At 38.4% G+C, this 26,774-nt stretch overlaps 1 protein-coding gene across 2 annotated transcripts in view; it reads left to right on the top strand.

Annotated features, from left to right (window-relative positions):
• The first annotated feature begins 1,189 nt into the window (after positions 1-1,189).
• The window catches only part of LOC146506235 (spermatid perinuclear RNA-binding protein-like), a 103,697-nt gene continuing 78,112 nt past the window's right edge, over positions 1,190-26,774 (top strand). For both annotated transcript variants that reach the window (XM_085181163.1, XM_085181164.1), the window contains exon 1: positions 1,190-1,474. The gene's annotated coding sequence lies outside the window, so the exon portion shown is untranslated. The remainder of the gene's footprint in view (positions 1,475-26,774) is intronic.

Raw genomic sequence — 26,774 nt, 5'->3', positions numbered from 1 at the left:
GTATCTCTCTGATGGAATAGCATTAGCTTTTATGCAGTTTTCTGTGTGTTCATAACTTGAGAAAAACTCCAAACTGAATTATAGATGAAAAACAACTTGCAAAAAATAAGCAAATTTCTGACTTAATTTTAATCCAGTTCCATTCTTTCAGTAACATTTTTCCACTCAAAAGGTCCTTAATAAAGGATACAAAAGAAAATTCTACTGGAACCAGTCCCTGAGGATTTTATCAGAATGGACCTGGTGGGTTGTATGATATAGGATCTTAACCTATATAATTTTAATATATTTAATCATCTTATAATTTCTACAGAATCATGGAGGAATTTAGTGTGCATCTCATTCTGCCAGATTATCCCTTGGGATTAAGCGGACTAGGTGTTGAAAAGGGGACAAAGATAATTAAAGAATTAGTGTAATTATTTTAAAAAAGAAACAAGCCCACATTCTCATATGTTTTTACATTTTGGAAAGATATAACTACAGAATTTTAAATGTGCACCTTTTAGACTTTTAACAGATTTAATGCTACCCCCTTTTATTTCAATTATGACTTTTCATTATAGAGGTTAAAGGTTATGAAATTCTATGGGTTAAAATCCGCTTGTTAAAATGGTAAATGGCCTAAGATTATATTAGAAAATATAAGATTGGTCCAAAACCAAACAGACTCTTGTATTAAAATGTGAGCAAATACCTTTTTCTTTAACCCACCATTGCTGTTTTTTTTCCATTTGACATTTTTGTTCTGTTGACAGCCCAAAATAAAAGTCACGTTTCCTTCTCTCTATGTTTTTCTTCTCTTTATTGTTTAAATTCCAGGGAAATATACAGAATGCAAATGTTATATAGGGGAAAAAAGACTGGTCCCAACAAACAGATTTTTATGCCAAAATCTTTGTTTTGTTTTGCTTTGCTTTTTAAAAACTTTTTTAATGGGGGATTGCAGCTTTTATATTGCCTGGTCCTATTTATCTGAAAATGTAAGACTGTTTCCAGAGGCAGAAAAGGACAGAATGTAAGAATATTGCTTGAATTCTTGAATATCACTAAATCTGAAAGCTGTACTGTACTCTAAAAATAGTGTGACCAGGGCACAAACCCCATTTATAGAGACAAACTGGACTGCAACTGCTCATTAGACGATCTCTGTTTTTGCAGTAGCGATCGTCGTGCGCATGCGCGGCGTCAGTCTCCACTCTCTCTCCCTGCGCTGAGCGCTGACAGGCAGCAGGCTGGCCGGAGACCGTTGGTGCTGCTGCCGTTGTTGTTGTTGCTGCTTCCGCCGCCACCGGCTTCACTCCACGTTGTGAGCTTCCGTCCGGATACAAAGTGACGCCGGAGCGGGACTTAAATTCAGTTAACGGACAAAAACAACAGCAGCAAAGTGTTTTCGGAGGCTTTGGAGTCGCTGACCGGCTGAGCTTTCTCCTCTCCCGTCCTCCTCCTGGTCGTCCGCGGACAGTGGTTTGAGGTAAGTGTCCGCTTTTTGTGACAGTTTTTGGGATGAGCGGTCCGCTGCTGCCCTGCGGGTGCCTGGTTTAACTTCAGACCGGCTTTAGCTCAGCTTCAGGACTCCGTGTTTTGTTTGAACGTGTTTGAACCAACTGCTCGTTCACGAGACGGACAGTTTAACGGGAAGTTTTCCTCGCGCGTGGAGACCCGCGAACCGTCCTGAATGTGGCTTTTAAGAGAAAGCAAACTGTCAGCACTCCTCTACAGGGTATAGACCCTCTCCTGTAGGTAGCGTATGTACTACCTGCTAGTAAATGCCAAATGAAGTTTTCGCTGGCATTCATTTGTGGCTCTGACCAGCGGAGAAAGAGCACCTGTTTGTTGGAGTATTTGAGGAGGACAGGTAGGCCCGCATAGCGCAGATGCACCTACACCCTGCATGATTTATCACACATTACCCTGCAGGTTTCCACTGAACAGCATCAGTACTTTGCAGCCTTGTTAATGCTGCATGTTTAGTCTGCTGCACTGCCTCATAGTAATGCTGTAAATATCAGGCACTCCGTCTGCTAAAGGCTGAAATATGGATCTTTTGGACAAACAGCCTTAATATTCATGCTACTCTCAGAGGCGTGTCGGGGGGGGGGGGGGGGGGGTCATTGGGTGGTACTGGGCCCTCTTAGTGTAACAAACAAAAAACCCCACATCAACAGGACAAACTAGGAAGTTTTCAGCAGGTGCGCATTTATTTACCACCCACATCAGAGGAGAAAACCTTTGCTTTCCATTGAATGTGCTTCCTTGTCAGGAGAACACTGTTACGTACATGTTGTAGCTGTGCAGTGTCACCAGGGGGCAGTGTCAGAAATGTGTGGACCAGGTCTGTGGGCTACTCAAGCTTGTGTTTATGTGGTTGCTGTGTCTTTGTAGCTATTGCTGTTCAGTGCATGACTGTTTCTCAATACCGAAGTACGCAAGTTTGTACTTGTGTACTTTGCTAGTACTTTGTTCATGCAGGAGTCTGAGCTTCCAGAGGACAGGTGGGATGGCAGTGTATCTGATCACATGACATCTCAGCTCAGCCCACCTCATCTCTATGTTTTTACTCCAATCCATCCATCCATCCATCCATACATTCTCTTCCGCGTATCCTTTTTAGGGTAGCGGGAGGGCTGGAGCCTATTCCCCCCACCTTGGCTATCTTTTTACTCCCATTCCCCTTAATTTCACGGATTAATATTTACGGTGGAAATTGCCCATGATACGCTTAATTACTAGATTTCTTTAAAGAAGAACAATAAGCATAAAAAAGCCATCAAGGTGAAATAATATAGAAAGATTTGGAAAATAGCTTAATTTAGAAAAATTGCAGTAAACACTTGTTGTTGGCTGTAGCTCAGGAGGTGAAGCAGGTCATCTACTAATCGCATGGTTGGTGGTTTGATCCCTGGTTACTCCAAGTTGGTGTGCCAAATATCCTTGGGTAGGATGCTAACCCAAAGTTGCTTTCCGATGCATCCATTGGAATGTGAATGTATGTGAATGTTAGATAGAAAGCACTCACTCAGAATGAGTGGGTGAATGAGGCGACTGTTCTTTAGATCTTAAAACAAGACTAATATGATAGTAGTCAGCACCTCTAGATTTAAAATGTAATTTATATGGCACATGTATGCACATGTTACTGAAATAGTAAGTGACTGGTTGTTATATGGCACTTTTCTACTCTAAGCACTCAGAGCAACCTCACTGCTTTTAGTCTTTATGATTATTATTATTAGTGATTCATATGATCTGTTTCACGCTGTTTATTGAACAAAAACAAACTGTTCAGATGCTAGAATGATTTCATTTTTATTCTAGTAGACTCTCACAACTTACAACAGACAGCTGGCGTTTAGAATAGAGTTGAGTAAATATTAAAAACATAATTTGATCATTTATGGTTTATCGTTTCATAGCTTGACATCTGTCTCCATGAACAGCATAAACATGCTGGCCCAGATGTTTCTGCTTCCAGAGAAAAGGCTCATACTTTCCTCCTGGATGAAAATATTTTTAATGTTCGTTTTAATTCAGGAAAAGCTGCTGTTACAATAAGTACAGGACATTCCTACCTTAGGGAACAAACCAATTTTCTCAGAAACAAGTAAAACACTGAAATAAACCAAACATCAACAGTTAGAAATCATATGAGTGAATTATATCTAGTGTTTAACTTTCACTGAGTGGCGAAAGTGTTTTGAAAATGATGTGCCAGCACTCAGGTTTTCTGCCAGGTATAATGATCCTTGAATGAGTGGTCAGCTGACAGCTAGTGGGGCAGCTGGCATTTAGACCAGCAGAACATCTACAAAAACATCGGAGCACTTTTGCAAGCAGGCAATGTCTTGCTGATAAATCAAACAGATATTTGAAGTTTACAAATCTGCATTCATGCCTAAAAACATTTTTAAAAGTTTGTTTAATTCATCAAAGACAGTAATATTTTAAATTTTACTTACAGTTTTGGCCACTGTTCTCCACTATTGCCGCTTTTGAGTTTCAGATGAAATGCATTCTGGGGTACTTGGCTGCACCAAGCACACACAAGTCATGATTAATGTACCCTCGATAGAGTGGGCGGAGCAAGAACACATCTGGGCATTTTCAGCAATTTTGAATTGGAACTGCACTGGGGTTGCTACTTATTACATTTCATAAGTACAGAAGTACACACACGTGTGCATATTGAAAAACAGCCCATACCCAAAATAAGATTTGTTCTAGGAGTGTGCGAAAGGGCTCCTTCTTGTTCCGTCTTTTCACAATAAAAGTTTTTGTCATACACTGTGTGACTGGGCTGTGCCATTTCATGTCATCGATGTATAATTTTTTGGAGTGATTTAAAAGTGGAATATTTCACAATATCATTGCTATCGCAATGCCATGTGTTTACATATCCAAGTGCACACAACAACAAGACAAGCCTCAGCAAGACTCAGAGCTGGAGGCAAATCTCAGCCTCTGATAAAGATTTAGTACCTTCAGCAAACTCCACCAAAGCACAGTGCTTTGGAAGATATTCAAAAAACCATTCTGCACCCCAAAAGTAAACAATATGATGGAAATTACTGATATGGTTATGTGGTGGAAAAGCAGCGATTTAAGCAGCTGGTTACAAAGACTTGAACGAAAATAAAACATTCAAGGTAAAAAAACCAAAACAAAAAACATTTTGTTTTATTTTGTGGCAGTGTTTTGCAGCGCTTCTCAAGTTATAAAGTTAAATTACTCTAGTTGTTGTTAGTGTTACAGTTATTTTATACTTTTATGTAAAATTAAATTATATAAAATTCCTGGGAAAACATTCCTACAACTACCAGCGGTTTGGTCTATAAAATGACAAAGTGGCCTGTCCAACACAAGCATACAATGTACTATAGTGAGTTTTAAGGTTTGAATAAAATATATGTAGGCAATGTGAAGATTTATGGACATAAAATAAATCACCATAGTCCTGCTGCCATAAGAGTAAAAGCAACAAAGATCTTTCTCTTCTCAAAGGACTGATAATAATAAGTCAAATAATTTCATCATGGTTGTTGAGAATAAAGGCTCAGAGCTCTGCAGCCTCTGCAGCTGTAATGAGGATGTTCAGGTTACAAGGACAAGGACTGGGTGAGACTACACTGGCTGTGTAATCATTGCCATCGCCTTGTGGTCATTTGAACACACCCTGGACCATGTTTGTTTAATGAGGAAAAGATTTGACATGCGGAAAAGAGTTTATGTAGCCATTGTTTTTGAAATGTCTCAGTTAGGGAACTTTAGTTTGTTTATATTTTATTTAAAACTGATTTAAAAAATCATTAAAACCACAGGCATTCCTTAGAGAAAATGTCCTCATTTTTTGGAAATCTGATGTGTCATGTTCAAATGCAAAATGAGAATTTTTCCTATTCAGACATTAATATTAATATGTACAATGTACCATTCATGCCTTGTAAATAATTCATTGTGTGTGTTAAATTGTGCCAGGCATCTTATAACTGTTTAATTATTAATTGGAGGATTAATTCTTCGTACTATAAATAGCTGCAGCTGTGATTGTTGGTGTGTAAAAATGGTTAACGCGCCCGGCGTTTTTGGCGAACCTTGCCATTAACCTTGCCGAGCGTTTATTAATCTTTCTTTCTTTACATCTGCCAAGGTATTTTCCCTCTATTACTTTTTCCACATTTAGAAATTTTTGTTCTATTCACAACCTGAAAAACCATCAAAAAACTCACATTTCTTCTCTCCTCTTTCTGCTGGTCTTTGTTGGCATTTTCATTTTTTTAACTTCTGCGGAAAAAATATTTATGGGTGGAAATAATACTGTGTGTGTGTGTGTGTGTGTGTGTGTGTGTCAGTTTAATGGTAAAGCTGGTTCAATTTTGTAAATGTTTTATAAATGTGCATATTCACTTCTTTGTAAAACATACCAAAACAATCCTTGTCCAGCCTACTGGTGTCCATGCAAAATATTCTTGTAACTGCATAAACATTTAAGGTGAGTTTTCTCCAGAGATTGATTGTGCCAAATTGACATAGATGACTGATATACTACAGCTGAAGTGCTGAACAAGCAGATGATGCCAGTCGCTGGTTCTTAAAAATTGAGACTCGAGTTCTTTTGTGACACACACTACATGGCTATCTGCTGACTCCAAACACTGGCTCAGTCTGACTGGAAGAGACCTGGGCCATTTGCCAGTGATCATGTCTTAATCACATGTATAATTAGCCTGACAGTTGTTAAGTGTGTGCCCAATTTTAGACAGGATGCTACAAGATCATCATCAAAACAACAGATACCAGTATTGGAGTATCTTTTGAATCTGCGAGGCTCAGTAGAGTTCTCAGGCAAACAATGCCAAGCAGCACCAAAGCTTTTGACAAAAGACATTTCGCACAAAAAAGAATTGAATAAGGATTTGGATTTACCATGGCAGTACACAGCAAATTCAAAAGTGTTAAATGTTTTGGTGTTAGTAGTCTTAGAGTTAATTTTACTCTAAGTAGAGTCACATTCTTTTAATATAACTCTGAGGTGTAAAATTATAGTAGTTAAAATCGAGTGTTAAAAATGAGTGTTTCTATTTCAAATCTGGAGGTGTTACAATGGAAACATTAACTCTTGACCTCTTAACTCTGAACTCCTACAGGGGCTATGACACCAATAGAGTAAATTCACAGACTCCGCCCCCAGCACGGCTCCAATCGAAGCTGAAGTGAAGCCGTTTCAGAACATTTTGCTCTACATATTTGAGTTGTTTGCCATGCTTGGTAAGTCATGTTTTCAAAGATTGTTTCAATTATTGTTATTAGCTTTTACTTCTGTGGCTCTTTGGAGTTGAGACAAAGCTGTGTGAAAGGCATTAGCCATGTTGCTCGCTGATAGCATCATATTCTGTTTTAGGTAGCTGAAAGGTATTGTTTGCGGGCAAATACCACAGCCTTGAAAAAAAGCTTGCATGTGAATTTTCAGTCAAATTTCTTGGTCAAATACACTTAAAACAATGTCTAGAATGTGAAATGTTGATATAATGGTGCTACTTGAAGCCTGAAAATGATCTCCCATAAAAAACGAGCAAACAGCAGTAGCAGACGTCCCGAGTCCCGACTGAGTTCTACGTTAGCATTTAGATCCCTCCAGAGTTTTGTGCACACGGTTTAGGTAAAAATGAAAAAGGTTGAGGTTTTACATTTAGTTCAGTATTACCTGTTGTCTGTGTCCTTGTCTTTTGGGAAAATACTTTACACAAGTAATCGCTCAAAAAGGATTCTTTTTTTTTTCTTTTACTGTGCTGCAATTGATTTGTGCCATTAATTAGTGTCAACTAATTTTTATTCAATCTCCACATAGGATATGCTTGTGAAGATGGAATATGGGGGAGAGCAGAAGTGCGTTGAAGTTCCACAAAGTGATGAATGAAGGACAAGCATATTGTATTTTGTATTTATTGAAATAAGTGATGAGAATGCTGTTATTTGCATTTACCAGCTCACCTATGTCAGACCTTTTGATAAACGAAATTCTAATGAAAGTGAGAACATGTACACTGTTACATCTTTCAGAAAATGTTTTGAAATTGTGGTGCACAGTTCAGAATAAATGTTTTTCAAAAACCATTGCGTCTTTTTAGTAAATGTTTATTTCCAAAAGAAATTTCTAGAAGTTCAGAACAGTAAAATTCCCGCTTTTTAGAATTAATTAGAAGATAACTCTTACGTAGTTAAACTAAAATACTCTTTGAGAGTTAATATATAAACTCTTAACACCAAGTGTTAAATTATCAACTCCAGAGAGATTTGGTGTTTAACACTAAATCAGAGTTAACATACCAACTCTCCAAAAAGAGTTAAATTAACACTCTCTGGTGTGGACCCATATAGACACTTTAAAAGTGTTGAAATCAAATCTGACAGTGTTAATTTGGACATGCTGGATTTGCTGTGTAGTTGAAGCTTTGTGACATTCAGGTGTGAAATTCATTTTAGTTAATTGGCTGCATACAGGCAATTGGATATCAAGTAGGCTGAGCCGGTCAAACCTTTGGATAACAACTTTTATCTTTTTTTTTTGTATGTTCATATTTCATGGGTTACTTGATGTTTTTGTGTTAGTTACAGAAAAATACTAACTACTAAATACTAATACTAAAAATACTAACTGTTACTAATACTTATGTTTAGATTTGTATAGGGCTGAATGATAAACAAATTATGGCAGTACTAAAAATGCCCTCTGTTTGAAAAGAGTGTAAATCATTCAGAAATTAACTAAAACTATCAACAGAATGTGAAGATGGCATCTTATCTATTCTGCTGCTTTGATACTGGTTGAAGTTGAAATGGGGACCATTGCGAGAGGGGAGAAATTGAAACCTGGGGAACACAACAAGGTGGAGATAAAATGAGAAATCAAGACAAATCCTGTGTGTATTTATATCAGACATCACAACTTCTACTCTTCCCAGAAAGTTAGACAAATTGATTCATTCTATTAAAATGCTTAATGAATGAAACGGCACATTATATTTATGTCAGTCTATGTAAACGGTGAAGTTCTAATCTGAATTTTAATCACATTCAGGGAATTTGTACAGTTTAGATTTGTGTCCCAGAAGAGACATTTAAACATTAATAAAACTGGTGTTGGCTCAAGGTTTGTGTAGAATTCATGTTATTATTGTAGACAGTTGACATATTTTGTTGGCTAGAAGAGCTGATATTTCATTTATCCAAGGTAGGGCCTGGCACTAGGAGACACAAGCTAGTGTCACAGACCCTGAGGCTTGTTCTCTTCCACGTCTGAAAGAAGGGATCTTTTGATGTAAAGTGAATGTATTAACCAGTGCACCAGGGAACCATCGCTTAAACAAACTGAGAAAAGTAAAGCAAAATAAAATATAAAAACACACCACATTTATATGCTAAAAATGGGTAATTGTAGCCTGTTCCTAGGTGGTTGCTAGGCAACATGATGGCATCATGATATCTGATATAGATACAAACCTTCAGGTTCCTAAGGTGTACCTGGTACAGGTAATCAAACAAACCCACAGACAGAGTTGTGGTCACATAGAGCAGAGCAGGAATCTTCCAAAACTACGCCTTTAAACCTGAGAGAAATTATATTTTTATATTAGTGGTGATGGTATTTTTTTTTGCTTTGTCACCCAACCCTTTTCTTATTTTACGTCCACTAAGGAGGTTGACTTGGTTTGGTTTGTCTGGATTTTTCAAAAATATCTGTATGTTAGCAAGAACGCTTAAAGTTGTGGGCGGGTTATTTTGCCTGAGTTTGGGCTTGGAACTTGGAAATTATTAACCTTTACCGTCATCACCAAGGACTCCTGATTCTTGGTACATTTGTCATCACATCTTCACAAATGCATATCAAATAAGATAAGAAAAATTCAGAGTTCTTAAGAATTGCCCACACCCACCCAAGAAAATAATCCGAGACTGAAGTCATGCACTGTGTGGAGTGAATTTTTAGCTGTGGGGGAGGCTTGGAGTCTTGGACCGCTCTTATAACAAGTGAATCAGAGTCATTAGAAAGGATTCAGAGGCCAAAAATAAGCCTTTTTACCAGATGTAGAAGTAACTTAAAAAACCCTTATGCCTAATCTATGTTAAATGATATTACTCTGTCACATGTCTGTGCCAGATTGAACCAGCTGATTATGACTTAACAGTCACTTCTGATGCTGCTGATGTTTTAAATGACAGTTTGAGGCTCAAATGAAAGCATGTTGGTATGGAACAGCAACAGATCCTCTCCTGCTCAGGTTTTACTGCTTGAAAGGCAACAGGGAAGAGAAATTGGGATCTTCTGGTCCTTACCTCTGCTGTAATGGACAGTCAGCAGCTTAAAACGTGGAAATATTAGTGTTTGGGAATAAAGAGGAGCTCTGTACTATTACTGCTCCCCTGCATTTGCATTCCGTGCATTTGCCTGAACCCGATAAATACACACACACGTCACAGGTTCAGGTTTCAGATGGGGGGGTTGTACTCGGTGAGCAGAGCACTGCTCGAAGCAACTAGCTTCTCCAATCCCAAGGTAAATAGAAACGGTAACCAGAGCCTAACCTTGGAGCTCAGCCTCCTTGGGATGGGGTGCAGCTAAAAGTGTTGACGAGGATGCAACACTGCTCTTGTAAATGAGGATCAAGTGTGTGTGTGACATTTTGATTTCAATTAGAGTTGTCCTGTGTTGTATGTAAGGAATACACAAACAGTGAATACTAAGAGTTTGTTTGAAGCTGTGGTGACCAGTGGTGCTGAGGTTGACTTCAGATCAGCACAAACTTATTGTGTCTGACATAAAAAACAAAAAAAACAAAACCATGCAGTGTTTATTTTTCCACCATAAGTATCATGAGCTTAAATTTTTTTTCCTTGATACTTTTATTAACTGAGAAGTTAACAGATTAACACGGGACAAGTTGGTAACTGTTTTGAATGACTTCCTAGTTCTTATGTCAATCAAAAGAAGAGATGTTACGTCACTGATATTTTTGTTGCACATTATGTAGAATTGCTATTGTAGTAAATCAAAGAAACCCATTGGCTTGGCTTCTCTGGCCTAACCACTCAGAAAAATCTCTTAGTCATTACCTGGACTTGTCACTTAAAGCATTAAATAACAGAGAACATTATCTATTATTAAAACTTGTTTTTCTCAATTGTAGTACTGCCAGTAAATCTCTTACTTATGTAGTGGTGAATGACAGGCCGATGACAGGCCATGATAACCTTGTTATGAAAAAGACTATAAAATGAACAATGATCCAGATTCATCTCGCTCAAATGAAATGAGGAATTCAGACTCCATGGGCGTAATCAATTGTTAAGGACAAAATACAGGTAAAAGTTAAAAATGCACGCCCTCCTTTTTTTACAAAGTCATCCAGTGGACGGGATTGGACCTTTTTGGTGGACTGCATGCTGGACATCCCAGCTGTGCAGCTGTCTAAAATCACTTCACTGTCTTTTCCCAACGTGTCGGTTGTGACATTAGCTCTGGAGCACCATCACATGATATGTTTTTTGTTTTTTTAGCTATCCCCAGCTGTTGTGGGTCACTTCAGGTTCTGCAGTACATGCAGGGGATGGCAGTGATGCTGTCCTTTTGATTTGCCCTCCCTGCAGTAGCACACAGTGTCTTTATAGCAGAGCTGCCTGCACTAAGTGAATATCTCAGGATGTTTTATATTCCCTGTTTATCTTCCATTTTCATGAATAACATATACTGAGCTTGCCTTTATTATTTTTTTTATTTTTTTAGCATGGAACGGCTTTGAAAACACATTTAGATGATCGCGGGAAGCTAAAGCTCTCCATGGAAACCGGCCTCATGAAAGTATTTGCTGTTAGAAGATCTCAACCCAGACAGACCTGCCACACTTATTTAATAACTACATGCATGAATGAGAAATGGTGGATTAACTTGCTAAAAAATGTGGTGCTTAGGCTAAAACCGCTATTAAGTATTCACTGGGAACTGTTGTATAATGACTAGCTAGCTTCAAGGTAGCATTGTTTTACTAATTCTAATAACTTTTTTAAGGCTGTAGTCATTTATTTTATATTATTTAATATTGTACTACACTATATTTCATTCATCTCATTCTTTCTCTTGACAGTAATGTCTTTAAAGATAAGAAAAGTGTTTTGGGTTCAACTTGAAAAGCAGATACAAAATGTCAAAGTGAGATCAGAGGTTAAATGTGACATAATATTTGGATGCTAACTGTATGACATTTAGATTTCCCATATACCTTAGTCACTCTTTGTAAAAATACACAAAGAAATCTAGCAGTGAAGGTCATACTTTGCTTTCATCTTGTGGGAATCTCACTGGTGCATATCAATAGTGAAATATCTCTGCATCTCTTTAAGCTCATTTTTGTTGAAGAGTGCAGGTCAACTGGGGGATTAATCCTTTTAACCTGAAAAATATGTTCATAAATTGACTGTGCATTATTGAGATGAGATTATACATTTTTCCACCAATAATGGTGATGTTTAAAACTCGCAGTCAAACAGTAAATTTAGAGTTTATCACAGAAAAAGATTGTATTTTATGACAATAAATAGCGGCAATAACAAGTTCCTCTTACTTTCTTCTCCAGTGGGGGAACTTCAACTCCACTGTTGGACTACAGGACGGTAGTCCTTGTTCTGCTCTGTAGCCTCAGTGAGCTGCAGAGTTACAGAGTAGAAGAAGAATTGGCATCGCTAGCTACCATCAAGAGTTCATCTAACTCAGCTGAAAGACCACAACATCGTCACCCTGTCAGTATTCTGGACCATAAGTCCATGACTGAAAGGAATCTTACATATAAGATGCATCTGTGATGCTGCAGTTCAAGAAATATCTAATAATGAAAACATAATCAAAAATCAAACATAAATAATGGAGATGGGAGCAATAAGATTTGATGTTCTTTAATAATGCATTATTACAGTGGAGGCCACAGATTCAGCCTGTTTTAGAGACGGATAACTCAATATTTGGGTAGTATGGCTACTGTAATTCAAAATGTTTTTCTTTTCTTTTTTATCCTGATATTTGTAAATTTGTCAGATCTGCACAAACCCATTTGTCCTTTTAAAGCACAGCCAATGCCTGAGATTAAGATTAGAACTTCACTTTCTTTATTTCGTATGACAGAGAAGCTTTGCAATGCTGGACACATGTAATCACATAAATTATGAATTGAAACTAACATTTAATGACAATTACATCAGCATATTGTTCTCTCGACCTGCTGCCAGCATTGATCTTCAGACTCCGGCCTGCTCTCGTGTATTGGCTGGTCTGCAGAAGCTTCGTGTTCTCTGTAACTGAACAGAGCTGTTGAGGTAAAACTGTGAAACCTGAGTAGAGACTTTCCTACCATCAACAGCTCCATCTTCTCTTATTTCAGCTCATCCTTCGCCCTCATTTCACCAAGCTAGAGAGCCCGGCTCATCCTGCATTACAAACCTCAGAAAATAACCTTGCTTTAGAGCCCTGATGATGACAGAATCCAGTTGGAGCGGCATCTCTTTGGTTTTGCTAGGGTGAAATGAATATCTCTTCATCTGAGACTTTTTTTTTTTTTTTTTTAAACTTTTTTCCAGAGTCCCTGAGGACATCTCTTCTCCCGAGCTGTTTGATGTGCTCTGAAAACAGAAACCCTGCAGCACTCTGGATGTTTGAATTGTGGTAGCTGCCAGTCAGTTTATTTCTGCCAGCACCAGAACTTGTTTACCAAACCCTGCATGGACTTTGATCACAGCCCTGTTAGCTTACATTTACACTCAATTCCTCAATGGCATGCATCAAAAGCCAGACCTCTCTTGAAGTATTTCTTCATTTGCTATTTAACTATTTAATGTGTGTTGTGATTGTGACTATGAACTTGTGTGGTGCTATTCAGCAGCTCACTGTTACTAAACTGTGTCTGGTTGCTAATTTTATTTCTACTTTGCATGAGTGGCCAGTTTTCAAGTGGACAAGTCTCTTACTTTTATTTTGAAAGTTCCACTAACCAGCTAGCCCAAGCAGTACATCTCTGGAGTTGGAACAATTGGTGGTGGGCTATTTAACTGCTGGCTGGTATTTTGGCCTGAATTATAGTCAATATTTAACAGTTTAACTTTTTTAAAATAGTGACTCGATGTCATAGCGTCTGAATAGCAATAAATGAATGTATAGATGGATGCTACCACCTGTGGAAAACCATTAAACCTGGAGCAGTAAAAGGTTGTGCAGCAGCAATAAAAATCAATGTTCCACCAAAAGTGGTGAAAAGCAAAAGATGGGCAGTAAAAAAAAAGGTGAGGAAGGGCTGAACATATCAGATCTTTTAAAAAGGAAAAGAAAAAAGAAGGGCACTGGAAGATGATGCAACCAGATGTGCAAAACTGACATGTTTTCAACAGCACAAAGCAACTGGAAGCTGTGGATAAAGAGTGAAATGTTGAAGAGTTCAGACTAGTATAATAAGTATAAGTATAATACTTGTCAATCTTTTACAGTTTGTATGCGACATTTGTATGTGGCCAAATATCACAAATCTTTTTAATTTTTTCAAAGATGACTTGCCTATGAGAAATACAAAAATTCATTGTATCCATTGTCTTTTTATAGTGACAAAAACCCAAAGTCTTCCACCAATATTGGCCTACAAATGAGCAATGATGATCTAGGAAATTAGTCCTCTCTTTTGTCCTGGCTCAGTGGCCAAGTTTCTGCCACAGAGGTAGCAAGTACTTCTGAAGGAAAGATAATGTGCTCTGGTCAGACATGCTCCATCTCCACCAACTTGGACTCCAGCTGCTGACAGTACTGCTTAAGCTTATTAGTTCATGTACCAGATGATTATGTTGTTTAGCTTTTTATTGGTCATGAAGTATTTTGCTAATACAATGATTGCAGGAGAAGAAACATATGAACAAGATTGTTTGAGAGTTCACTTAGAAAAGCAAATGTACCAATTTTCACTGGCTCTGTGCCTATGTGTGTGTACACATCAGATATTTCCTGACTCAAAATGCATTTTTAAGAGAGAGGCTGTTGTGCTTGTTACCATGATTAGTGTATAGTTGATGCAAAGAGTCCATGCCACCTAATTGAAGATGTCTTTGCATTTTCCTGGCATTTCTGCTTATTTGATGATTTATTTTTATAACCTTGATCCACAGATAATGAAATATTGTTATTGCCACAATAGTGATTTGACTTTGGGAGACGTCCAGAGTCTCTTTGGGGAAGGGTGACAAACTTTTTTTTTTGTATTATAAGCGCTGTCACAAATACAATGTAAGTCTGTGAGGAAAAACTGTTCTTCATAGTCTGATTGTCCTAACATCATCCTGTAAGACTGCCAATACCTGAAATGATTGTTGTGAAGATGGGTGGGGGAGGTGAGCATCATTTTAAATCCCTGTTTGTGCTGGAAATAAAGCAGTGCAGTATGAGATGGGAGAGCCAAAACAATAGTACTCAGAATAACTGCAAGGTTACTAATAAATCTGTCACTTAATCACTTGAAGCAACTCCTGTCACATTTATTGGGTTTTTATTTCTAATGTAAAAATATTGATTAACTGACCTTACAGAGTCAGCAACACATGAACCAGTCTCACTTTAGGAGTTGTGTGCTGCCTTAGTGCTGTCTAATTTATAAATGAAGAAGCATTAGTAAACTTATGAATTTTTTAATCTCTATATGCTGAACTTGCACAGACATTAATGTATACTGTATTACATTTTGCCACTGGTGCAGCTTCCTGATCAGCTGTCAGGCTCAAATTCAGTTGTGATGTGTTTACAGGCTGCTGGAAATAATGCATTGATGATTATGATTATAATGGTCAAAGGTACTCACAGTAACATGTAGGGGGTCAGTTGTGAATGCTGGGTTGCCAGTCCCAATCAAAGTCTGACATATATTTTATAACAACCAATCAACCCTGCAAGGAACTAGGATTTGTATCAGTCCTAACAAGCTATACGTATGCCAGTGCATTACCTGCACTAACCAGGCTGTGGTCTCCAGTTCTTCCACACAAACTCCAGTTACTGTGCTGAATCAGGGGTGATGGAAGCCTCCCAGGGATACAGGACTAGGATGGAGGATAGTTGGTTTCCAGTTTTGGCAAGAACAATGTTCGCCTTCACAGTAAACGCTGTGCCTTACCCCTGAAACCAGCATGTTTCAACTAAATGCTTTTACTGTCAAAGCGAATTTCCGTTTCTGGTTTGCTTCATTCTCTTCACACTTTAGCTACCCCTTAGCGAGTAGCTGGTTTAGTTGGATACTAATTTATTCCTAGCGACCAGTGGTTGTCAGGCAGTTGCCAATGAGTCTGTAGACCGTTTGAAAGAGATGGACTTTCAAATGGAAGGAGCATGAGCCACTGCTTGTTTGAGGTTTGATGGAAAAAGGCGCACATAGAAGCAGGGTACACAGCACACAGCATGAAAGGATAGTCTTCACTTTCTCCTCTGTGCATTTGCGTTCATCCAGCTTCCTGCAGATGAAGGACAGAGGACAGAGTTTATACACTGGATAAGCATAAAATGGATTTCAGGGTGACACTGGCACATTGATCTGAAACTGGCCCTTTTATTCATCATCAAGACATCAGCAGCCAATGATCCCTAAACACAGCATGAGGACCAAAGAAATATGCTGTGACTTTATTTCTGTAGATACTTTTTGTCATCATTCAATCAGTCAGCAGGAAATACTATCAGTTATCTGTTGACTAGACTGTTGGTGTCTATTTTTCCTAATATAATTCAGGTTGGTAGCTATGACACCCAATTAGGGCAATTAAACTGAAAATAATGTTAAATTGAAGCGTATTGTGCCAAAATAATTGAACTTTAATAATTGAACAGTTTTCTTTGGAATGAATGTGACATGTTTGACTGCATATCATTTTGCTGTCCAGTAAACGATGTGAGCAACAAAGATAACTGGAAAACTTTCTGGGAAAATCTGGGCTGATTAAGAGAGACGTGCATCTCACTGTAGATGATGCAGCTCTCATATCTAGAAACATGGCTGAGTTTCTATTCTGTTAAAGGAAAGAAAAAGGAAATGTCACTAGTGTGATGTCAGTGGAGAGTTTGTTTTCTCTCAGTGGTCCACTCAGACTCTCAAATATGCTGTCTGTATTTTTGGCACGTAAATATCTGAAGTAGACTCAGATGGTTTGGATGAAATTACATTTTTTTTATCACCACAAATGTAATTAATGCTATAGATATCTACGGTAGTTTTTTGGCTCTGATCCCAACCCAAGTTCAGTAATAGAGGAGACAATATTGAATTGACTGGAGTCCAGTGTTTACCACAGAACTGCTTTCTACTTGTGGTGATAGCAGGGGTGCATACACGTGTGGATGAGAAAGATGAAAGATGACTGAATGCTGTTCGCATCCTAAATGACTTCTGTTTAATAAGAGATGACCTAATGATCCTATTTCTCGGTCCTTAAGCCTAGCGCATTGGATGAGCTCTCATCCTCATAATGAATATTTTCACCTAACAAAGCCGCGCCAGGTGGCTGAGTTTGTTAGCTGCGTAAATCCATAATTTTTCGACAGTCCTTACTGTTATCATGGCTTCTCAGGGTGTGTTACGTGTTTTTGTGAAAACATGGTTTTGACACAGTTTAATGTGTATTCTGCTCTGTTCCTTTGTTGGGTTTTAAATAACCAGAATATCTCCACACTTCCAAATTAGGTCAAAAGGCGACAGTGTCCTCGTCTTTTGAGACTTGGGCTGTGTGTTGGGGTGCTAGTGCTGTCGCTTTAGTTTTCATTTTGTCTTTTTTTTTTTTTTCTTCCTTCGTAAAATCCTTACATACTAGTGTGTAGCAGCCCACACATTAGCACATGTGATGCTGCTGGCTATGCTCTGTGCATCAACCTTACCTGACATTGCTGTAACTCTATTGCAGCCACATGACTGGTCTGTGGGGTGCTATTACCATTGTCACTGGCTTTTCATGTTGTCTATGAAAGTATGGATCTCTGTCAACTTTATATTGATGTTTTATATTGTGATAGAGGAACTTTTTTTCACGATAATTATTTTAATGTTTTTATTGTCCAGCTGTACTTTGCTGTGCTAATATATTTATATTAGCATGCCTATAAGTCCTTTTGCTAGCCAAAATAAGCTCAACTTTACTAACCCTCCAGACATTGCTGGTATTTAGTTTTCCATCTTTCTACACATCCAAAGTTATAGCACTGCTCCTTTTTATTTATTTATTCTCTAATGGAAGCTTTAGAAACCAGATAACTACCCCAGACTCTGTTAATGCTTGTAAATAATTTTTTTCATGTCTATGTTGACATGAGATTTTCTTGTAACTGTTGGGAGAACAGTTACATGAGCTGAAAGAGTTAGCTCTCGGTGGTCTCTGTGTCTGTTTGCTTTTGGGAACTGGATCATTTGAATCTGAAATGAATAATAATGTCAGACTTAACAAGTGGATAAAGTAAGAGTCTCTACTTTTTGGAAGCACGCTGTCTTTTCTTCTAGCTGACAAATAGTCATTATTCTGCTCTGTAGCCCTGGTGAGCTGTAGGTTCTGTTTAGAGCGACCATGTTGCTCACAGTGGGTTTTCGTAGAAGAACTACCATCTCAAGCTGGGATCCACAATAGTGGAGTTGAAATCCATCAGGCTACAAGAGAGGCAACTTTCTGAAGAAGCAGTTTAATGATATCAAGGACCACTGCGGTAGGGGTCTGCAGCTATTAGGAAAATCTGAAACTCTGATGTGAAATTTAGTATTTTTCTTAGTGTGACCTGAGTTTGTTATAAAGAACCAGATCAAACTAATGAAGGAATGTAAATATACTGTCCAAATAACTATTTGCAGGTTGTTTTTCTGTGTGGCTTAATATAACCACTTCAGTGCTTACATCTCGAGGTAAGGACTGTCTCAGGGTTTATACTATAAGATGGCCTCGACTGTCAGGCTGATGAGAGCTTACATTTCAGCTCTTTGCTAACCCTGAGTGATATCTCTCATCTTTTGCTAGCATCATAGAGCTGTTTTTACTCAAATCAGACTTTTGAAATTACTTGCTGCTGAACTTTAAATCAACTCATTAAACCAGGTTTAAACTGGAACAAAATAAAAACACTTATTGGTGAATATGAAGTTAAAGCTGAGGTCATCTGATGCTGTTAGGATGGGTGATTTTTTAAAAAAATATTTTTTATCTCCCCCTCCCTCTCATTTCTTCGCTTCTTTTATTTCATACAGCAGGAAAGCTGTGAAGAGGTATGTAAGCTGTGAGTGTGAGGTGGAGTCAAGAGGCACACTAATGAAAGCCATTAGTGGACTGGACTACTTCAGAGGAGACTCTCCCACAGCTTCACCTGAGCGCGATCCAGTACGGGAATTGCGTCATGGCCCTCAAAAGCTGCCAGGGCTCAAGCTTTCATCTTCACTGTTGAGAACATAAAAGCTCAACTTTCTTTGTGTTTTTCATGGTGTATTTAGGGCCTGACAGTGAATAGGTTTGGCTCAGGGCTCAGGACTGTTTTAGGCTGTTCTGATGACCCAGCTGGTGGAAAGTACAGCCACAGCAAGCTGGTTGAATCTCAAAATGCTCTTTATATGTGAAAAATCACTTTAAAGTGAATGGACCTATTATGCTAATTTTCAGTTTCAAGTGTTTATTCTTAGACTCCACTACAGTGGCTTTGCATGATTCACAGTTATCATTTATTTATGTTCTGCTCGGCTTTGGTACAGCTCCTTTATTTATATAAAAAAAATCCTGTCCTAGCTCTGAAATGTAAAAAAACAAACAAACAAAAAAAAGGTATTTGAGTCCCTAGTTGTTGTTGTTGTTGTTGTTGTTGTTCAATTCAATTCAATTTCAATTCAATTTTATTTATATAGCGCCAAATCACAACAAATGTCGCCTCAAGGCGCTTCATAGATACAGAGAAAAGCCCAACAATCATATGACCCCCTATGAGCAAGCACTTTGGCGACAGTGGGAAGGAAAAACTCCCTTTTAACAGGAAGAAACCTCCGGCAGAACCAGGCTCAGGGAGGGGCGGCCATCTGCTGCGACCGGTTGGGGTGAGAGAAGGAAGACAGGATAAAGACATGCTGTGGAAGAGAGACAGAGATTAATAACAGATACGATTCAATACAGAGAGGTCTGTTAATACATAGTGAGTGAGAAAGGTGACTGGAAAGGAAAAACTCAATGCATCATGGGAATCCCCCGGCAGCCTACATCTATTGCAGCATAACTAAGGGAGGATTCAGGGTCACCTGGTCCAGCCCTAACTATATGCTTTAGCAAAAAGGAAGGTTTTAAGCCTAATCTTAAAAGTAGAGATAGTGTCTGTCTCCTGAATCCAAACTGGAAGCTGGTTCCACAGAAGAGGGGCCTGAAAACTGAAGGCTCTCCCTCCCATTCTACTTTTAAATACTCTAGGAACAACAAGTAGGCCTGCAGAGCGAGAGCGAAGTGCTCTAATAGGGTGATATGGTACTACAAGGTCATTAAGATAAGATGGGGCCTGATTATTTAAGACCTTGTATGTGAGGAGCAGGATTTTGAATTCAATTCTGGATTTAACAGGAAGCCAATGAAGGGAAGCCAAAACAGGAGAAATATGCTCTCTCTTTCTAGTCCCTGTCAGTACTCTTGCTGCAGCATTTTGGATTAACTGAAGGCTTTTCAGTGAGTTTTTTGGACATCCTGATAATAATGAATTGCAGTAGTCTAGCCTGGAAGTAATAAATGCATGAACTAGTTTTTCAGCGTCACTCTGAGACAGGATATTTCTAATTTTAGAGATGTTGCGCAAATGGAAGAACGCAGTCTTACATATTTGTTTAATATGTGCGTTGAAGGACATATCCTGGTCAAAAATGACTCCAAGGTTCCTCACAGTGTTACTGGAGGCCAAGGTAATGCCATCCAGAGTAAGAATCTGGTTAGATACCATATTTCTAAGCTTTTCAGCGCCGAGTACAATGACCTCAGTTTTATCTGAGTTAAGAAGCAGAAAGTTAGTGGCCATCCAAGTCTTTGTCTTTAAGACATTCCTGCAGTTTAACTAATTGGTGTGTGTTATCTGGCTTCATGGACAGATAGAGCTGGGTGTCATCTGCATAGCAGTGAAAATGTATGCTATGTCTTCTAATGATGCTGCCTAGGGGAAGCATGTATAATGTAAACAGAATTGGTCCTAGCACCGAACCCTGTGGAACTCCATAATTAACCTCAGTGTGTGAAGAGGACTCTCCATTTACATGCACAAATTGGAGTCTATTAGATAGATATGATACAAACCACTGCAGTGCAATACCTGTAATACCTACAGCATGTTCTAATCGCTCTAATAGAATATTATGGTCAACAGTATCGAATGCTGCACTAAGGTCAAGAAGGACAAGCACAGAGATGAGTCCACTGTCAGAGGCCATAAGAAGATCATTTGTAACCTTCAATAAAGCTGTTTCTGTGCTGTGATGAACTCTGAAACCTGACTGAAACTCTTCAAATAAACCATTCCTCTGCAGATGATCTGTTAGCTGTTTGACAACTACTCTTTCAAGGATTTTTGATATGAAAGGAAGGTTGGAGAATGGCCTATAATTAGCTAAGACTGCTGGGTCTAGAGATGGCTTTTTGAGTAAAGGTTTAACTGCAGCCACCTTGAAGGCCTGTGGTACATAGCCGATTATTAGAGATAGGTTGATCATATATAAGATCGAAGAATTAATCAATGGCAGGACTTCTTTGAGCAGTTTTGTAGGAATGGGGTCTAAAAGACACGTTGATGGTTTGGAGGAAGTAATTATTGAAGTTAACTCAGAAAGATCGATTGGAAAAAAAGAGTCTAACTTAACATCAATGGAACTAAGAGTAGCTGTAGATAATATTAGATCTGTGGGATGATTATTGGTAATTTTTTCTCTAATGATAAAAATTTTATTTGTGAAGAAGTTCATGAAGTCATCACTAGTTAACGTTAAAGGGATGGTTGGCTCAACAGAGCTCTGACTTTTTGTCAGCCTGGCTACAGTGCTGAAGAGAAACCTGGGGTTGTTCTTATTTTCTTCAATCAGTGATGAGTAGTAAGCTGTTCTGGCTTTGCGGAGGGCTTTCTTATAAAGCAACAAACTATTTCTCCAGGCTAAATGATGATCCTCTAAATTTGTGACACGCCATTTCCTCTCCAGATTACGAGTCATCTGCTTTAGGGTATGTGTTTGAGAATTATACCACGGGGTCAGGTACTTCTGATTAGAGACCGTTGTTGTTGTTGTTGTTGTTTACATTTATAATAATAAGAAAAGAAAAAAAAGTTTTCCAAAGGTACAAAAAATTGTATACAATAAAAAAAAAAAAAAGTTTTTTGTTTTTTTGCTGGTTTCGTGCTGTCAGTGTTGGAAGTCTGTGTGTGCAGGGCCACAGATGGCAATAGACTCTTGTACCTCAGGAGACCAGCAAAATGTAAAGCTTGTTGACTCTCCTTTTAGTCCTTTGGATCATTTGGAAGAAGAATAGCTACTGCACTGCTGTCTCTAATGGCAGATCTTAATAAACTAAACTAGTCATCATGGCTCATGCTGAACTAAACTATATATGAGTTTCCATGTCTTCAAATTTAGTAGGATTTGTGTGCGTGACCTCAGTTTTACCGTAAGATGGTAAATGCAGCGGACTGTGCTGATGCTTTTGAAGTCATAACCTCTCTGAACTCACCACTTTCCTACTTTACAGGTCTTTCTGTTTGTTTGAGTTTGTTAGGGCTCTTCTTCTTCCTCGCATGTGTTTGGCATCATTTTTGAAATGCTTTGTTCCTATAATAGGATCAACCAATCATCTGTCATTTGCATGTGACTGCGTTTAGATCCACAACAGACTATAAAGGCAGGGGAAAATGCATCGCTATAAAGGAAAGAGCTGTGTTGATTTATTTAACAAGAATAAAATAGAGGAGTAATGTTACCCTCATAATGTTTTAATTGTTATTAGTGGCTCTATAGTGTGGTGGTGTACAGTACGTGTTTGCCTCTGATTTTGATCCTGGGAGGAGACACCTTTGTGGTTGCATCATTGAGGGCATCCGGTGTGAAAAGTCTGCCAAACCAAACATGCGGCACAACCCGCTGTGACAGCCACCTGTGAAACAGGGAGCAGCCCAAAGTAGCTTTTTCATTTTGTTTTCATAGTCAATAAAAGTTAAAATCATAATTAAAATGTAAAATTCACAAGCCGCCTATCTCAGTCATGAAAAACAGTTTTTCTTGGTGTTTGCTTTCATTTTCACATTGTGGTTAGGGCGCAAAGGTGGTCCACACTGCTAGGTTTAGACACCCAGTGTACTTTGCTGTGGAAAGAGATTAAACTTTAGGCCAAAATACATTATAGGAACATCTTACAAAGCTTAAAAGTTCCAACATTGATAATGGAACTTTTATTTGTGCGTCTTCATACGACCGTAACGTCACCACCTCTTAAAGGCAATAGCCTACTGAGGCACCTAGAAGGTACAGAGACTCGTATCAGCTCAGGTTGGCCTTTCATTGAACTGAACTTTCAGTGAACACCGAGATCAGGGGATGAAACCTCCAGAGATAATATTTAAAGAGCAACTCGGTTTATGTGTTATGGTAAAGACAGAGTAGAGAGACCGCTCAGGCCCTTGTGATTTGCTCTGTTGTGTGAAAGATTAAAGGATTCAAGGTCAAATCTAATGATGCTGTTGTACCTTGGATTTGGAAGCAGTATAAAAATGCATGTTTTTGTATTTGTTTCAAAGCACTATTTCTACGTATATTATCTCTTTTATGAAAGAAACCAACAATTTTCACCATTTGTGTTACATATCGTTTGAATTGAAATAAAATCCTTAAATTTCATGGCCACTTCATCAGTATTTTATTTTGATGCCAAATCTTTGCAAGGTTGCATAAAAGAGCTCATGTTGAGAAATTTTTTAAAAATAAAACATTATAATATCAGGACAAAAACGGTCCCTAAATCCCTGCATAGACTGCCCTGAACTTTGAAAGTGGATTTCAGAGTGCGGCTCACAGCTTTATTTGATTCCTCAGGTGTAGTGGCAGCAGGTCTGCTGGAGCGCCGCGAGGTGAAAAGTCTGGCGGTGAGATAACTCTCCCAGGCACTGGATTGTATGAGGTGAATGGTTGTACTGAATTGGGCTGAGTCCATGAAGGCTGCCTGGACGGGAGCCCAATACTACGCTGCTGTGTATTATAATTAGCTTCTTACACTGGAACCTTATTCAGGGCTTACACAGGGCTCCCAGGGAAGTTTGGGAAAGGCATTTCATTCTGTGCACTCCCTTCAAAATACACAACAACCGCACTAAAATAACAATGAAGGCTATGCAAGAAGCAGAAAAAATAGATTGAAAGAAATTTGTTTGGGCTCATTGGTGAATGGGTCAAATGTTTCAGTTTTTATATCATAAAGGGATGAGCCAAACGCTCAAATAATTCTATGCACCATTTACTGTAGCACACAAATAACTGCAGTGGGTTTTTGGTCAGTTTCCACGGATGATTTTTGTGCTGAACTCACTCCTGAGTGGACATTATTTACCTCACTTTATTTGTCTAATCGTGAAAAAAATCTAGCTTCTTTATCTGGCGTATAAACACATATTAGATTACAATGTTTTTACGTGTCGTTGTGGTTACATGTTTTAAGTAATCCTTTGAAATTGATCTGAGCTTCCAGTGTTTATTATAAAAGAATCTTTGTGCTTAAGATGGTTTTTCAGTGTTTCTTTTGACTTGTCAGGTGTTATTTATTCTTTTTTTTAAATGCCTACTTAATCATTTATAGCTTAACTGTAAATTTAGTTAATTATCAAGATGAACTGAAACATGAAGTTAGTCTTTTCTAAAGCTCCAACACTTCAGGTTCATTTACTTGTGTTCTTGCTAAATGAAAAACGACACTTCTTCTAACAGTGTGCTATACTCCGAATGTCAGCTTGTTACTCTAAGCAGTAGCCTGTAGTCAGAGTGATACTGACACCCATTTACTCAAATATATAGTTGTTCAACAGTGCAGATATGTGAAATCATTTAGGAAGGAAACGGCCGAGTGTAAGTGTCCACATTCTCTGCCCTCTGTTCCTCTCTGCTGAGCTGTGAGCGGTCAGCCATGCATGGCCACATGATGTCTCCATTACCTGGCTGAGAGACGGACATGCTGCCTGCCACACGCACTCATATACCACCTGCTGCTTGTGTTCACTGCAGGCAACTCGCTTCGTTGTCACTCTTTTCTGATTGGTTGCAGCCCGTGCCATGAGGCGAAATTGGATACAGGAAGTGTTTTACAGCTGCACATATACCAAAGTCTGCTCGCCAGCTTATTTGTTGTTGTTTAAGGAGTCCTCTGCAGGGCGTTTTGCACTAGTTATTCTTTGAGGCCGTATGGGATGCATCCCTATTGTTGTCTGTTTTAATTATTTGAAGCTGACAGCTAGGAGAAAATGAGCAATTAATGTGGACATGAAAGGTAAAAAATGGGTTTATTTAATGTGAATCTCTGTTTACAGTAGGACGGTTCAAAGTAGCTCTCTAACCAGGGTACAATAAAGCTAGAGTTGCCATTAACAGTTTACTTTTAAGCCTTTATTAAAGTTGATATTTTGTGCGTTTTTCCTTTTTTTCTGTCTCTCATGGGGGTAAGAATGAATAGTGAAAAAAATAATATTTTTACAGTGATTATTTTGTTTGGTGAAGGACAAAATAATCCTCTATGCCCATAAAATGCCCGTAAAATTCAAGAATTAAATCATAGAGCTGGATATAATCATAACAGGTCCGTGTAGAATTAAAAACTTCAGGTATCTTTAGTTCAGTAAAGAAAACATACCCAAAAGATATTCAAATTTAAGAGCGGCACAATTTAACAACTCTGAATATTTTTTTTGCTTGAAAAATTGCTAATTAATGAATTATTGTCCTGCCTATAAAAACTGACTTTTTTATCTGGACGTAGTTCTCCAACTGGAAACTCTAAGTTCAGATGAACAGAACTGACTTTTCTTACCTGGATGATTGAGCATGCATCAAGAAATTTATTGGACTGGCTGTTCCTTAGATGAGGTGTGGCTTAAAAGCTGTTAATGGAAGTCAAGCGAAGGGCAGCCAGTCAGAAAAAAGGCTCTTAGGGAGCAGAGCTTTAAAGAGACGGGAGCAAAACGGCGTTTTTTCAGACAAAAGATGCACTAAGGCCCTCTGTGACTTCATGGTATAACATAAATAAGGATTATTGTGAAGTTTGAATTGCGCAAAGCTATTATAAAACGGCCCAAGAATAAAAATATAGAGCTGGAAATGAGTTGGGTGAGTCAAACAACCTAAAATCTTCAGTGTGAAAAAACTAATACCTGAGTCCTGACATTGAAAAAGTACTGCCTACCCACTGAATGAAAAAACATGTTTGGGTAAAATTTTAGCTTTGAGTTTCCATAGAACAGATGCAAAAAGGAAAAGGTTGCAGACTCCTGAAACTTTTCAAAGATTAATCCAGGCTTCGTGTTCACGGTGACAGAATTTGAAGAATCCATAGAATCGACAATAAAACCAATGATGTTAGAAATGCATTCAACAATGAAGACTAACCTGGCTTACCCTTACAAACACCGTGGTGCTGTCTGTTAAAACAGAAAGCGTGTTTCTATTCAATTACTGTTGGTAAATATCCACAGTGCAAACTCAACTTTCCTGTTAATTTCCTGCAGCAGTTCACACAAACAGAAACACACGCACATGCATGAAATGTAAACTTAATCTGCTGCATATAAAACTTTCTTGGGCAGAAGCAAAAGTGCTTTACAAACACTATAAGGATAATAAGGAAGATGGTACAGCAAGCAATAAAATTGCAAGGCAAGCTTCCTTCTATGGATGAGAATAATAAGGCAGAAGTGAAGAAAGCAGCTGCTCTCTGTTCTGTCTCACAATTTCCAGGCGGAAATTCTTCTTTGAGTCATTGTCGATACAGAGACAGCTTTATCTTGGAGATGGTTACACTTCTGTGCTATGACAACATCCTCACATTCACAGTTTGACTCAGTTTTCCTTTGCAGGAAAACTTTGGTGGGTAAAGTTTTGGCTATTGTCAGCAGAGTCTGGCAAGTTTGAAATCTCTTACCTGCAGGGAGAAAGAAGGACAGGAAAGCACAGCTTAGTTAATGAATTCAGATCCTGAATTAGCTTAAAATGCTCAAA

The sequence above is a fragment of the Neolamprologus multifasciatus genome, chromosome 12 (genome assembly GCF_963576455.1).
Source record: "Neolamprologus multifasciatus chromosome 12, fNeoMul1.2, whole genome shotgun sequence".
Taxonomy (NCBI): Eukaryota; Metazoa; Chordata; class Actinopteri; order Cichliformes; family Cichlidae; genus Neolamprologus; species Neolamprologus multifasciatus.
The sequence above is the reverse complement of the archived record's forward strand: the minus strand, read 5'-3'. Positions and strand labels throughout refer to the sequence as shown.